This window comes from Bombyx mori, chromosome 27, assembly GCF_030269925.1.
Source record: "Bombyx mori chromosome 27, ASM3026992v2".
In the NCBI taxonomy this organism is placed as follows: Eukaryota; Metazoa; Arthropoda; class Insecta; order Lepidoptera; family Bombycidae; genus Bombyx; species Bombyx mori.
The window spans coordinates 6,398,313-6,416,316 of NC_085133.1; the positions used below are offsets into that span (position 1 = coordinate 6,398,313).

Genomic DNA, 18,004 nt, shown 5'->3' on the forward strand with positions numbered 1-18,004 from the left:
CAGCAAGCAAGCAAACAAGAAAGCAAGCAAGTTTCCGTGGGGAAGAAAAATTGACACATCTGAAGTCGTCGTGACCTGTAAGATAAGACGTCCGGTGCGTTCGTGTCTGGCGATGCGGCGGTGTTCGGGTTCCGCTGGCGGATGCAGGTTTTTCCGGTGAAGTGCGTGCTTGTGCGTGCTTGACAAGTGTTCGCGGTTGGCTTCCTCAGTGTGGGAGTAACATCGTGTAAGAGAGGTGGAACCCGTAAAATTGCAGTTTGCGTGGTGGCTGGTAAGATTTGTTGCGGTAAGAAGTTTGCATGGTGGTAAAATGTCTTGTGAGTCTGCACAGGTAGCCGGAGGTGAGACTTCCGCGGTCGCGGCCCACCCAGTCTGCGAGAACCGGGCAGATCGCCTCGACGGTACGGAGGCCGGCCGACGGGTCCGCCAAACGACGAGACCACGCCTCCAGCACGGACTGCCGAGATTGGAGCCCCCGCGCTCCGGCTGCACTTGCGCTAGGGCGCGCCGCCTCGTAGGCGTAGACTGTGAGGTATCCTTGAATAACTCTGACTGCGATCGCGCGCTGCCGGGCGTCGCAGCGCGGCGACGTTCTCGTGGGTAAGGACGTGGCACCAGACGGGTGCTCCGTATAGTGCCATCGACCGCACGGGTACCATCACCCTGCCTATTTCTGCCATGAAGCAGTGGTGTATTTCGGTTTGAAGGGTGGGGCAGCGGTTGTAACTATACTGAGACCTTAGAACTTCTATCTCAAGGTGTGTGGTGAGTTTGCGCTGTGGATGTCTATGGGTTCCAGTAACCACTTAACACAAGGTGGGCTGTGAGCTCGTCCATACATTAAAACGAAGAGCGTAATCAAACGAAATTAGATATGAAGTTTAAAGGGCCGTTTAAAGTAGTTGAAGTATTGGATGGTGACCGTTACACATTGAAAGCTTTAAATTCAAAACGTACTTACAAATACCCACATGATAGGCTAAGAAAAATGCCAGCATGACACATACCAGTCGAGGTTGATGTAAATGATGATGATGAAGAGCAAGCTTAAATTGTGGTGAAAACTCGAGTAAGGATAGTCTATCGGCCGTATTGTGTTCGACCGTACCAGTAGCTATTACGTAGTCGTAGCCCGGTAGAAATCGGTGTCTCTTGAGGCAACTCAAGTAGTCCGTGGGTGCGCGGTGCGCGTTTGGCTCTGGCGGAGGTCGGGGTCTGTAAAGACCATCGTGTGTAGTCAGCGGGTGATGCACACGGGCGATCCACGCGGTGGATGCGCATCATGAGGGCAATTGCGATTGCTGGTCGGCTGGAGAGCCGTGGCGTTAGATATTTTTACTCGGAAGTTTTCTTTGATCTGAGTTCCTGTAAGCTATGCCTGATTTGTACAGAGTAAATTTGAAGTTTAATGAACGACTGTGGTACGTGCTCTGACTGCTGAATAGTGAACTTTGTATACCCTATTGTTTGATTTGGTTAAAATGGTATTAAAACAGTTTAAAGCTTTGATGACTTTAAAGTTTCCGATAAGTCGTAAAGTGTAGTCAGGAGTGACCGAGCGGAACAAGTGTTCTCGTGGATGTTTTTGATTGTAGGTTAACCATCACACGAGGACATGTACAATCAGGAAGACCATGTCGCAATCAACACGTGATTGCTGCAGCCAATACGAGATATGGGACGCAGACGCCGTCTGTCGGCGCTCGATGGGTCAACTATTCACCGGCCGAGCGGAGCAACGTGCCGGTAGCTGCGTAACATCGGGCAATTTTGGTAAATAAGAACAATCTGGTGAGTCGTATTATTTTTATTTGGATTCGGGTGCCGAATGCTCTCTTGTCAAGAAATCTATTAGTAGTAGCTTCATAACTCATCAATTTTATACGATGGTTCTCATAAAAGGTTTCTGTTGTTTTGACTCAAAACTGTACGGAACAAATCCTATGCTATGGTTTATTGCTTACCTATTGTATGTCATGTACTACCTGATAGTTGTTTTAATCGATTCAGTGAGATTGAGCATTCAGCGAAATAGAACACTTAAATCTAGTGTCCTTATTCGAAGCCCAGACTTGCGTTATTGATGACCAAGCTCGCGGTGAGCTCATGGAATTGTTCTTGACAAGAAGTGCTAGAAGCCGTACATCTATTTTAAATTTTTCTACCATAAGAATAACAAAAGTGAGCTCCTTCGAATTCTTAATAGTTCGCGTGCCATATCCCTAAAGGTTTTTACTTAAAATGATACTGAAAGTAAGAGATTAACTTTGACGAGACCAGAACATTGGAAAGTTAGTAAAATTTGATGTTGAATTTTGTGGCTTTAACTGGTAATAGAACCTATGATTACATAAGGTTGCCTCTAAGTAGTGCTACTGACGAGACTGATCAGTGAGGTGAGAGCATCTCCATCGATTGGTACAGCGGAGACCTGGGTCTCAATGGAGACTATTGTTGTGTTGGTCTACTAATGACCTTGACTCTATATTGTGAAGTGATGTGTATTGGTTTTATCATTTGTTTTAATGATAATGTGGGTGGTAATGTCACTAGCTGCACCGGCAGCCAGGCCAGGAGCGTTCTATATGATTTTGTTGACACTAGTGATGTAGAAGATGTAGGATCAAATGACCACGATACAACTGACTGATTAAAGTAAGGATTTTGTTATCCTATTTTGTGTGATTAGTAAAGAACAGTATTCAGTGTTATTTATGACTGGTAATTGAACACCTCGCTCGATTTAGGTGATGTGTTCGTTTTATTGCCGGATGAAGGCATTGCGATGTGTTTTATGGTTGAAGTGGGTACTGGATGGAAGTTCCACTTGCGTGCCGGATGGAGGCATTAGTGTTTTGTGTTGAAGTTGGGTACCGGATGGAGGTCCCACTTATTTGCCGGATGGAGGCAATAAGTAGTCAAGAGCTACTTGATGGAGGTGGCACTTGAATTGGTTTATCGTCACTCGATATAGGTGGCATGAGTTACTCTCACTAGATGGAAGTAATTGTAACGATAGTTTGTGGTTGATACAGAATACTGATGAAATACTGCTCAGATTGAGTTGTTTTGTAATAACTCGGGTTTATAATGCTTATTGAGCATTAATGAAATTTTTCAGTTGTATAGTGTATCACTAATAATTGGGTAATTAAGTTATCTACTCACACAGGTTAACATGGTCTGTTAAAGATCTTGTTGAGAGCTAACGTTATGGTTTGTAATGAAAGGAATCCCAATCCTCAATCGTGAATGTATCAGGATTGGCCGAGACGAAACCTGTTTGATATTGCAAAAGGTAGTTTTTCTTGCAGGAGCGTCACACAGGGACGTGTGACATGTCAGAATGGCCGTGTCGTGGATAACGACTTTTAGTTGTCGTGGATAACGACTTTTAGTAAAAGACGGTGGTTTTGATTATTATTTTAAATGATGAGATGTTGTTTTGATAAATATCACAAAATGAGGGGTAGACTACGTAACGCCACAGTATAAAATGGCGGTACGTGGACAGAGTCGTGGCATTCCGTGTCAGACAGTCATTCCGTCCGTCTCAGTCAGTCGGTCTGTCGGTATGTGCAACGAAACTGTCGGTTTATCCTGTCATTGTGAAAGTTGTGTGTGTTGAGTTTCAATAATTGTTATTCAAAAAGTTTTATTAACTAAACTGAGTTCAATCGAATACGAGTGATGACGAAACTACCGCTCAGCCATCCCTGACGTGAGCTGATATATATAAATAAATGAAAAAAAAAAACCGAACGTACACATATGTACTTATGTATGTATGTGAAGAGGTTAAAAGTACACCAACAATACATATTTTTATATTGCTTTAATCAGTGAACGAGCTTACATTTTACCCTTAGATGGTGTTAAGTGCTTACCTAAGCCTATGGACATGATGATGTCTGAACTATATAGAACAACGGCCGCCCCGTCCTTCAAAACTGTTAAACATTACTACTTCGCGCCAGAAGTTGGCAGTATTGTGGTATCTACTCGTGTGAGCTCACAATAGGTACTTCTTACCTATCCATGCACAGACACACTGTACTGTTCTATTGTTTTTAAATTTTATTAGCTATCTTTTATTACCATTATAATTGGGTATCCAAATATGAATCTCTATATATAAAAATGAATTGCTGTTCGTTGGTCTCGCCAAAACTCGGGAACGGCTGGACCGATTTGGCTAATTTTGGTCTTGAATTATTCGTGGAAGTCCAGGGAAGGTTTAAAAGGTGAGAAAATATAAAAAAGGTCGGTATTATATAAAAACAAACAATTTTGTTTTTCCTTTGATGTGTCCCCTTGCTGTGTCTTTTATTTATCGATTGAGAAACTACGAAGTCTGCCCGGTCAGCTAGTATGTAATAAAAGTTTTAAACACACATTAATTTGGCAACACGCTTAAATCGTTAATTATCAATTGTAATTTGGCATCACGCTTAAATCGTAAATTGATTAAACATGATTAAATTAGTTTTTTCTAGAAGCTTTACAAGAATACAAATACATTGCATTTAAACACGAACACGCTAATTATCGCGAGACAGCGATCATTAGTAACCCAATAACTTAGATCCAGTGAATGTAAAAGATCACAATAACATCGGCAGACCGTATGCGGAATCTTGTTATTGGCTTGAACAGGAGAAAGCTATGTAAAACAATAACGAACTTGATATGATTTCATTTACTTGGTTAATTTTTTTTTATTGCTTAGGTATGTGGTTGAGCTCACAGCCCACATGATGTTAAGTGGTTACTGGAGCCCATAGACATCTACGACGTAAATGCGCCACACACCTTGAGATATAAGTTCTAAGGTCTCAAGTATAGTTACAACGGCTGCCTTACTCTTCAAACCGAAACGAATTACTGCTTCACGGCAGAAATAGGCAGGGTGGTGGTACCTACCCGCGCGGACTCACAAGAGATCCTACCACCAGTAAATTGTTTGATTCAGAAACCTGTAACAAGTTCTTTAGTTCTTTCATCGACACTGTGTTACTAGAAATCATTTTTGCCAACATACGGCTTCATTTCGAATAACTGTCAGTCGATTGAATAGATCAATTCATACTAACCCGATTTTCATCAAAAAAAAAAAAAAAATTCATTCATTCATTTTTACAATTTTTTATATATCTTTCCGCCGAGCGTACTGTTCTTAGGTGGTTACTGTCGCTAATGGAGATCAGCAATGCCAAGGGTATTACAGCACGGAGGGGCAGGCAGGAATGTCAGGAATGAACTCTGCAAACGAACAGCAATATCAAACGGAACGGTCCAGTGAAACCAATTCATTTTGAAGTTCTTTAAACCTAATTTAAGAATACAAACATTGTTTTAGTAATACCGTGTTTACTCACTTCCATGTGTCGAAGAAGCGAGAATAGTATAGCGGACAAACAAACTTCCAAATGACGAAAATTACGACTAAACCAATATAAAAGTTCAACAATAGAATGACCTAATATGATGCAAGAGTCATTACCATCGCAGTGCAGCTGTTATTGTTGAAAGACCAAGTGACAGTGACTGGCATTAACAAAGGCAGCTATAACAGCGAAGCTCATCGAAGTTTGGTCTTTTAGTGCACCTGGGCCAGTACTACTTGAGCTCTCGTACCCCCCACATTTCAATTAACAATAGAAGTATCTAAACAAGTATCGTGGATCTTTATGTTTGGTCGATTCACCTTCTTACACACTTGGCCCGTTTCGCAGATTCGCAGTAAAACAAAGGTTACGTTATCACGATCATTACAATTATCTATTCTTATATGAGCAATGTGTTCACACGAGACTGTATGTTTTGATTGAAAATTTTATATTCATGTTTCTTTGTTTATGATTGTTGAGGTTCTATGGTTTTGTTACATTAATAATCCACCAATAGACCTTGCTGTCCATCGCAACGTACGGGAGATAAGTCGTTCCATGAGTTTATTCTAAGCTGGGCTGTTTATTCGTTATTATATAGACATGAATATATATGAATACAATATCCAAAATCATTGTGTACTATTATTACCTAGTCTATACTAATACATAAATCTACAGTGGTTTTTACGGATGTTCCGTTATAACTACCGAACCATGCATCCGATTGACTTGAAACTTGGTATCCATGTAGAAAATACATGTACTTAATGGATAGGCTAATATTTATATGAGTGTCCCTAATGATAATGGCAATAAATAATAATGTTAATTTTAAATTCCCAGCGAAGCGGGCGAGTACGGTTAGTTCGTTATATACTAATCCACATAAAATTCTCCAAATCAGCGGTCAGTTTCACAATCTTGCCTATCACGGTTGTGATCATGACGCCTAATTTAATTAGAAAGATATCTTGTTATTAAGTACAACAGGAACTTATCTCAGGTTTTAAACTCATTCCCACTTTTTAATCGACTTCAAAAAAGGAGAAGGTTCTCAATTCGACTGTATTGTGTTTATGTTTGTTACCTCATAACTATTGACTGGGTGAATCGATTTTGATGATTCTTTTTTTATTAGAAAGCTAACGCTTCCCGTGTGGTCCCATTTCAATTTAGACTACTTCTGATAATGGTATCCATGAGAAAACCATATCAGTCTTAAATTTGCATTAAGTACGTGCGCGACAAATAGATGAATAACTCAATATCACGTCAACCGATTTCGATGATTATTGTTTTTAGTGTATATTAATTTGTTTTGGAATATCTTTTTTTTTCTATTTGAAGTCGGTTTTTGTTAAAGAATGTCTATTTACAATTATACTTCGTTTTTACAATTATATTTCGTATTTGGCGGTAGGACCTCTTGTGAGTCCACGCGGGTAGGTACCACCACCCTGCCTATTTCTGCCGTGAAGCAGTAATGCGTTTCGGTTTGAAGGGTGGGGCAGCCGTTGTGACTATACTGAGACCTTAGAGCTCATATCTCAAGGCGGGTGGCGGCATTTACGTTGTAGATGTCTATGAGCTCCAGTAACCACTTAACACCCATCTAAGCAAAAAAAAAATTAAACAATAATTACGATAGAAAACACAAAAGACCAGACTTTTATCTGGTTCATTGGTTCGTGGAGCGTTTAATTTCCACACGAACGGACCGTGATGACGTGCCGTGAATATGTCACGGCGAAACTAGAACGCTGGCGTTAAAGAACGTATTCACATCATCTGGTTTCATTTGAAAACGTTTCTTATTGACAGGACATAAGCTGCTAGAGTGGATCCAGGAAAAGGAATGTGAGTTTAGGAGTTTAATACTGGTGGTAGGACCTCTTGTGAGTCCGCGCGGGTAGGTACCACCACCCTGCCTATTTCTGCCGTGAAGCAGTAATGCGTTTCGGTTTGAAAGGTGGGGCAGCCGTTGTAACTATACTGAGACCTTAGAACTTATCTCAAGGTGGGTGGCGCATTTACGTTGTAGATGTCTATGGGCTCCAGTAACCACTTAACACCAGGTGGGCTGTGAGCTAGTCCACCCATCTAAGCAATAAAAAAAAAAAAAAAAGTTCGATGACGATTTTTAATACGCTTTTATTAGCTTCAGACGTATGTATGTTTGTAACGGAATCTTTGAACATGATTTCGGCTCCCTTCAAAACGTCGGATTAACTCGAAATTTGGTATACTTATTAAGGATCGATGACAATTCAATGTTTAAAAAAAAATTGATAAAAGTTGAAATTCAACCAAAAAAATGAAAAGTAAATAATAGTTTAAAAAAACTAACAAATTACGCTTTTATAGAAAATCCAATTAAAAAATAGAAAATAAATTTTAATAAATTTGAATTAAAAATATTAGGTTAGGGTACCCCTCCGCATCGTCCCATAAGGAACTTCGTTCCAAAAACCGTCTTAAGGTGACGTCACGTAAAACTGTTTAATTTATTTATTTCAAGCACTTAGACGACTAAGGAGCCGCCTCACAACTTGAAACGTGTAGACCATGTGCACCTTATTAATGAACGTGCCGACAGGACTCCAAACTTTCTATCCCCTATAGGGAAGTCATTGACCAGCTATACCACAGTTATTTACTTATACCACATACTGTATTCATGCTTAATGCCTTATAGATAGGCCTAGATGACAGAGGGGACGACTAATGGCCTACTTGACAATATGGATATCAAATTTAATACATCAGGGGAAGCCAAGTTATAAGTGCCTACTATACTAAGAGACAGATATTGTACCGAAATGCGACGTTATGAATATTTGGTCCGGCTTCAAAGAATTTGAAATTTCAAGCCATACTTTTCGTCTATGAACTTTCAAAAATTTCTTCAAGAATCACATAACCAATAAATCGTTTGTGGCCTCATTGGCAAACTCGCCTTGGATTTGCCTAAGATGGATGACGGCGTATGTTACGATAGTTCTGTTCCGTATTGGTATATTTATGCCGCGTTTATAATAAACAAAAGCTATAAATCAGGAAATCTATTGAATTAGAATTTGTAATAAGTAAATTTAGTTTAAACACTAAAAAAATTAATATAAGTTACTCTTTTTATTTATCCCTTTGATCAGGATATAAAGCCTAAATGGTAAAATTTATTTTACTCTCTCTCATTAGTCATGAGGCGTGTGCCAAATTTCAAATTTGTGAAAATTGCGTTGAAAAAATACGTTAGTACGTAGACAGGTAGGGCTAATGAGATATCTCGCTGGTTCCTTGCCAATAAAAAGCTCATATATCATTACGATGACCTTGGCATGTCATTACCCTTCGATGACTCATACTAAGCGACCTTTATTCGATACTACGATTATAATCATGACTCCTTTCTTCTTTAAGACTCCTGTTTCGAAATAATACGGCGCTGAGCAGATGTTTCGGATCTTACGGCGAGAAATTTAATTAAAGTGGAAAGGATGTCGGCTTTCGTCATCCTGACGAGATTAAGTACATCGGACCGTGATTGTTTCGTTGCTCGAAATGATTGGTTTCATTTCACGGACTCGATCTTGCAATTTGTGATTGCGATATTTTACCTCATTCTTCACAAACCGAACTAATTCAATGATGTAAATTCTTTTGTTTCATTTCATTTCAGACATTCGAAATGGTTCAGTAACGAATGTATTGCACTGATTTTTTATTTCATAGCCCTTGTAGACTGACGAGCATACGGCCCACCTGATGGTGAGTGGTTGCCGTCGCCCATGGACTTCAGCAATGCCAGGGGCAGAGCCAAGCCGCTGCCTACCGTTGAGTACTTTCCACAAGCCACGTTTGAACAAGGACAAGTTTAAATTATTAATTCATTAAATTAATAGTTCTGTTCCTATCGTTTCTACCGAACGTGCTCATCATCTACCATGCGTTAGGGGGTCTCGGAATTATGGCTTTCATTACACGCTATGCCATAATTGTGGAAATCATGCGTTAAGTATGAATTTCATTAGAAAAGTTGTTACCTTTTTTTCGAGCCGGGGACCGATACTGCTACCTGGTTCCCGCGCTTAGGGGGCGCGCAGATGTTGTACTCCGTACCCGAAGATGGTATAGACCCACCCAGTAAACGACTCAAAAGAACTCTCACCCGACGCCCGATCCCCGCTCGAGAATGAACCTGGGCAAGGGGGATACAGCGGCCAACACTATAACGGGACGTGCAGCTCTCCTCAAAGACACCCGGCCAATGGAGTAGTCGTCTTGGTGTGGCAGCCCATCAGGCCAATCCAGGCCGTGTCGCTGGTATCTTGGAATACTCCACTGAACCAGAAACAGCTTGTGGGGACGTAGACAAATTGTCCCTTGCCTACAATTTATTCAGATAAATCTATACTAAGTAATATTATAAAGCTGAACAACTAATATTATAAAACTGAAGAGTTTGTTTGTTTGAAAGCGCTAATCTCAGCTGGTCCTATTTGAAAAATTCTTTCAGTGTTAGATAACCCATTTATTGAGGAAGGCTATAGGCTATATAAGGCACAATACAAGTGGAACACCAATAAAGAATGTTTCAAAATAGGGGTTTAATTAGCTCCTTAACATTCTATTATTCAAAAATATTTTCACTTTGTACGTAAATGAAGTGAAGGTAAAATTTAGCGTTATGCCAAAGTAACTATTCTACGCGGACGGAGTCGCGGGCAAAAGCTAGTATGTCTGTAATGAATTAAAGCTTCGTTTAAGTAAGTTGACAACGGTACAGACGAATCATATAACAAAGGAAGAGTATATTTTTTTTTTTTTGAAATCGCAACAGAACTTGATTCTGAACTAAACTTTTCTTTTTAAATACCATACCTTTGATACAAGTTATGTCGGTGATGCCAGCACTGGAACGTAGGGCTGACAATGCATTACATTGCATAACGGCGTTATCAAGGTATTGTATACAAATAATCGTGAACAGATGATTGCGTCATCGTCTCAGATGCTCCAGATGTGAAGATCGCATTGTTCGTTGCGAGTTTTACGATGCGGTCGGACGCATGTGTGAGAGATTATGTTCGGATCGCGTGGAAAAAATATTACCGAACGGGGTAGGGCGTTGGCCCCCACATGCGAGTACAGTGGATAGCGATCTTTATAAAGTACTGGTTATTTTGGTGGACATTACCTTGTGATTGAATTCGGACAGGTAATTGCTTTGTTCTCACTTTGAGACGGCTCACGACTTCTTCATGAATTTCGTATTTTTTTTAATTATCATTTTATTCAATTCATAAATGATACATAAAAGTTATACAATGGTAATCCTTCATCGTAGAAGTCGTTCTTGAGAATGTACTATGTACTTATTAATATTACATTGTGCACCAAGGGAGAAAAGTTGGACTTTCTTCCCTGTACAGCGGGAGGAAAAGTTAGACTTTCTTCACTGTACAGTGGGAGGAAAACCGAACATTCAGCGTAGGTAGGAGAAAAAAATAAGTATCAGATTCACACGACCTATTGAGGTTCGCGGGGTTCCGCTGCATGCAAAAGCAGCTCAGGGCCGATCGTTGTAGCAAGGCTTGGGGGAGACCTATATCCAGCAGTGAACGTCTGTGGGCTGAAAGACAGATAGAAATATCAGATTCCAGTTTAGCAGTCACATCGGATGCAATTTGTTAATCAATGCACATTAATACAATTACCATTATAATAAAAAGATTCATAACAATAGGACGTGATATCGTGATTGACTCTCTGTGTCCTTGAACGCGTTCAAGTTCTTATCAGATTAGATTGTTTGCATTGGATATTGTATGAGTGGCAGTTTGATAATAAATTACGGATATTCTGCATCTCAACGATGTAAGAGCGATATATTATTATTTAGTTTTATTGCTTTAGAAGTTTAGATGAATCCTGTTCACTTAGTCTTATGTGGATCTCTGAAGACTTTGTCAACAGCAAAAATAATTTCCGATTGTAACTACTTATACACTTTCCTCCTCCTCATTCCCGATCCTGTGGACCGAATGGTAAACAGTCGACGTCGCCCAAAACATGTCATTTTGGATCCTCCACTAACGGTGCTTTTAGGTACCCCAAGCACTGGTCATCGTTCTCGTCGAAGCCGAAAAAAAAACATATTTTCTCTACTTATTAAATCGGATACATTTTAAATAGGATTCGACCAATCAGTAAAGTGCGGATTCAATAAATAGAATTGATGCATCGTAATAATTCTTTCTTTTTGGACTTATCACTATTTGCCTGTGAGCTCAGGTATGTGATCCGTTCGTAGAAATGATAAACGATTAAGTTGACTAATAACAGTTATAGAGTTTAGATACTGTAGTCCCGTAAACGTCTACTGTTCACGTATAGACGATTACGGAATCTTCAACAATGTTAGACAGCTGACTACAGCTACTCTTAAAGACTACCCTGTGGGCACATCTGTAACGGACAGTGGAGATTGAATAAACGTTGATATACACGAGCGCAGTGATTTAAGGAAACACTCCACAATCGTAAGACAGTGATATAATGACTTGTATAAAGTTTCATTGGTTCAATCGAATCGCGATTAGATGTGTTGTAAGCTATAGTCTTACGGTCTAGTCAAAAACATTGAGAAATTACATGTCGGTTGGTTTTTTTTTCTAGAGGCTATATCAGCGTCGCCTTAACTAGTAGTTGAGCTTACGGGGCTCAAACATGATGACGTTGCTAACACGAACCCTAGCAAGAGCCGTGCTTCGCAGAATCTACCACCGGATCGGAAACGCGACCCACTGAGAAGAACCGGCGAGAAACTCAGTGTGCTGTGTCCGAGGGTTAATTTACTCGTCGAGCCCTTCGTCGCAAGCGACGGGTTCGACGAGAACGATGACCGGCACATCTAGGTTGGACTTGCACGGTGGTTATTCCGGAGACGTCTGATTGATTCGCGATATTAACAAACAAACAAACTGTTACTAAGCGCGAGTGTTCTCAAGCCACGTTACAACCAGTTTCATTTTGCCAACTGGTTACTAAAACCAATTACTGTCGGTGTAACATATCAAATTTATAACTGAAATGAAAAGTCAATGGTGACCTCACAAATCAGATGGCTATTGTCTTCGGCGTGGGCGTGAGCATCCGACTTCGTAAGTTCTTGACGACGAGCCATCATTAATCATTGCCAGTAGCCACTGACAATAGATATTGGGTCAAACTATGGGAAAATCAATTTACACTAAGCCTTCAAAGCTTAGACAACAGAATGACAAGTCATTAGGTAACAATCGAATATCATTTACCTTCCAAAACATATATGTTCAAAGCATCACATAATGGGAAGTGGAAATGGAAAGTTAAGAGATTTTATTAGTGATTTTAATTACATCTCACCATCTGAGGTATTAGATATGAAGTACATAATATATTTTTCTTAATGAACCGAAACAAAAGCAATTATTAGCAGCTTAATTCATGTATTTAATCATCAACATCTAGTAATATATAAAAATTGAAATGTTTTATTTATTTGTTTAATTAGTTGCACCAACAAAGTTACTCACCAATTCAGGGCATCGATAAAATGATAAGAAGGTATGCTATAAATGTCACCTTAATTATAGGCACAAACGACAGGGCTATAGATGAGAAGATATTGAAATTAGAAACAAGAATAATTGCATAATAATACAATTTAAAAAATTCAAACTACTCTCATTATTTTGCAGTGCTTACCATGATCAGAGTGAAACTAATCTTAAATTCAAGCTAAGTATAATCATGAAATAAAATTTTTGATCAATAAAAAGTTCCTACAGAAAATGATATTGTCATGTAACATATTGAATTAAATTCATGTAACAGTTTGAAACATTTATCCATTAGAGCTTCATATAATTTTGATATATTTTTACCTAAGGCTAATTATGACTTGCTATTCGAAAATTAAGGATAAATGAAAATTTAGGATAAATGAATAAAAATAAATTAAATTGCCTGGATTCATGATTTTAAGGATGATTGTACAATAAATGTTATTTACTGGAAATCTCAGTTGTTTTAAAATTATTTTTATACTAAGTAATATAGATTTAAATTTTATTTTGTATAGCACTCCAACATATTAATTGATGGTTTATAAATAAAAAAAATCTTAATAAGAAATGATTAGCGGTCACTAGCTTTGCAGTCTTTCAAAAGTACATCACTTGGTCTTTAGACATAAGTATCTTTTTTATTAATTATCAATGAAAATTATGTATACGCATGTACTAACCCAATGAAATACTTCCCCATTTGGACCCAACAACAGCTAACTAAAAATATCGCAAAAGACGTCGATCTCAAAACTAAATATTTAAACTAATTAGGAAATACAACACAAAGTACAAAGCGCACAATTTTATTCATGTAAAGCTGTAAATACCAAGATTTGGGCTAGATAAGGTATTCTAACGGAAATAGAATTTAATTCAACGGACTTAAACACTTGGTTCAACTTTTGAAACTTGTTTTATAGTCTTAGCGGTTTTTAATAGTGACAGTAGATTTTTATAAATTTTGTTTATGAATATCAGTAGTCATAACAATACAGTAATGTAGACAAAAGGGGGTAAATATCGATCATACTCACCATAACACGATTCGCCGGTAACTCGAAGATCGTAACGCTTAACGCGTTTTGAGTCACAATTTACCACACAAACGTTCACTAAAACTCACATCACACACTTCACTTATATTTACAACTGCAAAATCGTATTCTCTGAACAAATTTCAGTCACTAAACGTGAAGAATTACACTTTCACAACATTCACCGAACGAATCTCGATATCCGACTGTCACAACACAATTTCAAACGCGAGCGACAACAGACTGACTAAAGGCGAAATTCATTCACCCTACCGCAAACGCGACTACTCTGCTATTGACTCCGTTACTTTTACTATAATGCGGCAAAATTGAAATGACGTTGAAGGCCTCCAAATGTTTCTTAGCCCGAGAACCTCTTATTAAAGAGAGTTGTGTGCAACGCCATCTGCTTACTATTTCAAAACAAATAAAGCGATTGTACTGCCATCTTTTGAAAAGTTGTTATTACGTTTGTAGCTGTCGGAGCTGTCGACATCTTTCATGTTACATTATAAAATATAATTAGTTAAGAGGTGCTTTCAGAGATGGCGCTTTAAGCAAGTCACTGCGTTCCAACAAAATTAAATCTGATCTAATTTTACGATAATTATTATCGTTTCAGCTCCGAGAATTTTTTTTGGTATGAAGGCATTACTATTAACCCGTAGGCTATTCCAACTTTTCTTTAAACTTTAATAATACTTTTCAATCTTTTCACTTTTTTTTTACCTATTTCATTATCTCTTTTGTTTTTTTTATTGACATTTAAAAATTAAAAAATAGTGGATGCTAATAATGTTTGTCAACTAAACAAAAAGAGAGAATCGGTTGATAAACAGATGAGAAAATAGTACTCGCTTATACGTATTTACATTTGATCGATAAAATTATTATCTTTTTTTTATTGCTTAGATGGGTGAACGTGTTGACAGCCCACCTGGTGTTAAGTGGTTACTGGAGCCCATAGATATCTACTACGTAAATGCGCTACCCACCTTTAGATATAAGTTCTAAAGTCTCAGTATAGATACAACGGCTGCCCCATCCTTCAAACCGAAACGCATTACTGCTTCACGGCAGAAATAGACAGGTGGTGGTACCTACCCGTGTGGACCCATAAGAGGTCCTACCACCAGTAATGAGTGCCCTGTGACAGATTTTTCTTCAAACGAAGCTAGGCATGGACCCATAATACTGCTGACGTCCATGAATAATAGTGAGCGCTCATTACCAGGTGGATCGTATGCTGGCCAAAGATGATAAATGATGAAAGACAAAGGACAAAAGCGCCTTTTCATGTTCACGATTTTGTGACTTATTGTAATATATTGTTCTGATATCCATTGTTGTTTTTTGAAACCTTTAAATGTAACCAACTATGTAATTGACAATAAAATATTGTTAAATGTTTCAATCCGTATTGCACAATCAAAACATATTATGATCTTTGTTACGCCGGTATATTATATCCTATTTGTTACGGTTTAACTATTAATCTTTTTTTATTGCCCTTGTAGGCAGACGAGCATACGGCCCACCTGATGGTGAGTGGTTACCGTCGCCCATGGACTTCAGCAGTGCCAGGGGCAGAGCCAAGCCGCTGCTTACCGCTTAATACTCTCCACAAGCCTCGTTTGAAGAAGGACATGTCATAACGCTCGGGAAACACCGTGGAGGGGAGCTCATTCCATAGCCGGATGGTGCGTGGCAAAAAAGACCTCTGGAAACACACTATGGATGACCGCAGTGGCTCCAGGTAGTATGGATGAACTCTACTCCGGTGGCGGGCGGTGCGATGGTAAAAACGAGATGCCGGTATCATCTCGAACAATTCCTCAGAGCACTCCCCGTGGAACATACGGTACAAAATACAGAGGGAACCGAAGTCCCTTCGCAGACCCAGAGGTTCCAAACGATCCGTGAGAATGGGATTTATCTTTGTCCTCGTTTAATTGCAATTTGAGTGCATTCATTCTATTTCGACCTTAAACTCTAGACGTTTTTCACTGTGTTATATCGCAACTGCATGAATATTGCCCAAAACACGTCATTATGGATCCTCCTGATCCATTAACGGTGCTTTTAGGTTACAAGCACCGGTCACTGTAACCCGTCGAACCCGTCGCTTGCGATGAAGGGCTCGACGAGCGAATTAACCAACAGACACAACCCACTGAGTTTCTTACTGGATCTTCTCAGTGGGTCGCGTTTCCGATCCGGTGGTAGATTCTGCGAAGTACTGCTCTTGCTAGGGCCAGTGTTAGCACCACTCCGGTTTGAACCCCGTGAGCTCACCTACACGTTAGGGCGAAGCTGATATAGTCTCTCAAGGCCAGCATAGGTAGGATTAAAAAAAAATGAATCATAAATAACGAGATGTTACCGCGGAACGTTTAAATTTTGTACTTAGAACAACAAAATATCAATAGCTATTCAATAGATTTGTTTATGATTTTATTCGGATGTTATATCCGGCACTGAGTGCCACCACTACAACCCCTGTTTAGTCAGAATCCACAGCGGCGATCACATGAAAACACCGAACTATGAGGTTCAGGTAACGAAAGGAAAATCTAATTAATTGGTCCCCCAACAACTCTTACACTCCAAATTTTTTTTTTTAGTGTTAAAAGATTACTGGTAGCCCGGAGGCTTTTCCAGTTTCACCAGGACAGGTGGGCGAGCAAAGGTTCAGCCAATAGGGTTGGGATTTGCTAACAGCTGCCCGAGCACCTCCGAAGGAGACCTGATAGCTTAAGAGCAGCTGCTTCGCGAATGAATCTACTACCGGATCGGAATCGCGACCCGCTGAGAAGATCCGGCGGGAATCTCAGCGAGCTGATACATGGGTTAGGTACTCCAAATTCTCTTCAGGTGTGAAGCGGACGACGAGTTGTTGAACCAGAGACTAAGAAGAGTAGATAGGCTTAATTACAATTTAGAATCACTACATAGTATAAAACAAAGTCGCTTTCTCTGTCCCTATATTTGTCTGTCCCTATGTATGCTTAAATCTTTAAAACTACGCAACGGATTCTGATGCGGTTTTTTTAAATAGATAGAGTGATTGAAGAGGAAGGTTTATATGTATAATAACATCTATTAAATAGTGGAGAAATCAATAATAAATTACAGTTTCCGAAGCGAAGCGAGGGCGGGTCGCTAGTTTATAATATAGAATAAGGATTATGAGCGGCGATGCAGTTTATAGAGCAAATAATAACTATGATATTGAGTTATCTATGTGAATGAAAGTTTAAAGCAATTAAGCATCAAGAAAATTTACACAAAACAAGATAAATTAACATCAACCTCGATACCGAAACATTCCCATCGGTCCGAGAGTTCAATCTTTTTTTTATGTTTTTTTTTTTTTCTTTTCTTTATCAGAGGCCGTAAACTTTCCAAGAAGCGGTGAACGAGAGAAAAAATATCTGGGAGTCGTTTCGAATGGTCCGAATGAACCGTTTTGGTTCTTCGACTGGGACTTCCGCTTGCGATGACCGCTGGGGACGAACGCATTAGTACTGGCACAGAGGTGGCATTAAGCTGCTATTGATTTAAAACTTCACTAAGAATACGTTCACCCAAATCATGATCGTTACATATCTATATATTAATACGTGAAGCAAAAACTTTGTATCGCTTTTTCCGAAAATTGCGCGGACGGAGGAGTATGAAATTTCTCACACTTACAGAGAATATTATAGAGGAGTGCATAATGTTAAATTTTTTTTAATATCATTACACACTACCATGTATTTGACACACACACGTATGCATACTGTTTGCTTACTGTCAAACTTTTCTTATTGCTTTAGTCTGTGGTCAAATTTAGAATAGATTAAATATTGTTATCAATATTTGTCTAAAGTGTAGTCTTGGCGAAATCTGTGATTATAGAAGTATAATAGTCTTTGACAATAGAATCATAATAGTGTACAAACTTATAATTTCAGTAACA

The 18,004-nt window shown here is 39.0% G+C and overlaps 1 protein-coding gene across 4 annotated transcripts in view; it reads right to left on the reverse strand.

The window, feature by feature from the left end:
• Positions 1-14,343, reverse strand: part of LOC101744693 (IQ motif and SEC7 domain-containing protein 1) — a 246,308-nt gene extending 231,965 nt beyond the window's left edge. For 3 of the 4 annotated variants that reach the window (XM_062676490.1, XM_012697759.4, XM_021346153.3), the window contains exon 1: positions 14,041-14,337. The gene's annotated coding sequence lies outside the window, so the exon portion shown is untranslated. Of the gene's footprint in view, positions 1-14,040 lie in introns of all 4 variants that reach the window. The other variant, XM_021346151.3, reaches the window with a different exon arrangement.
• Positions 14,344-18,004: the final 3,661 nt, after the last annotated feature.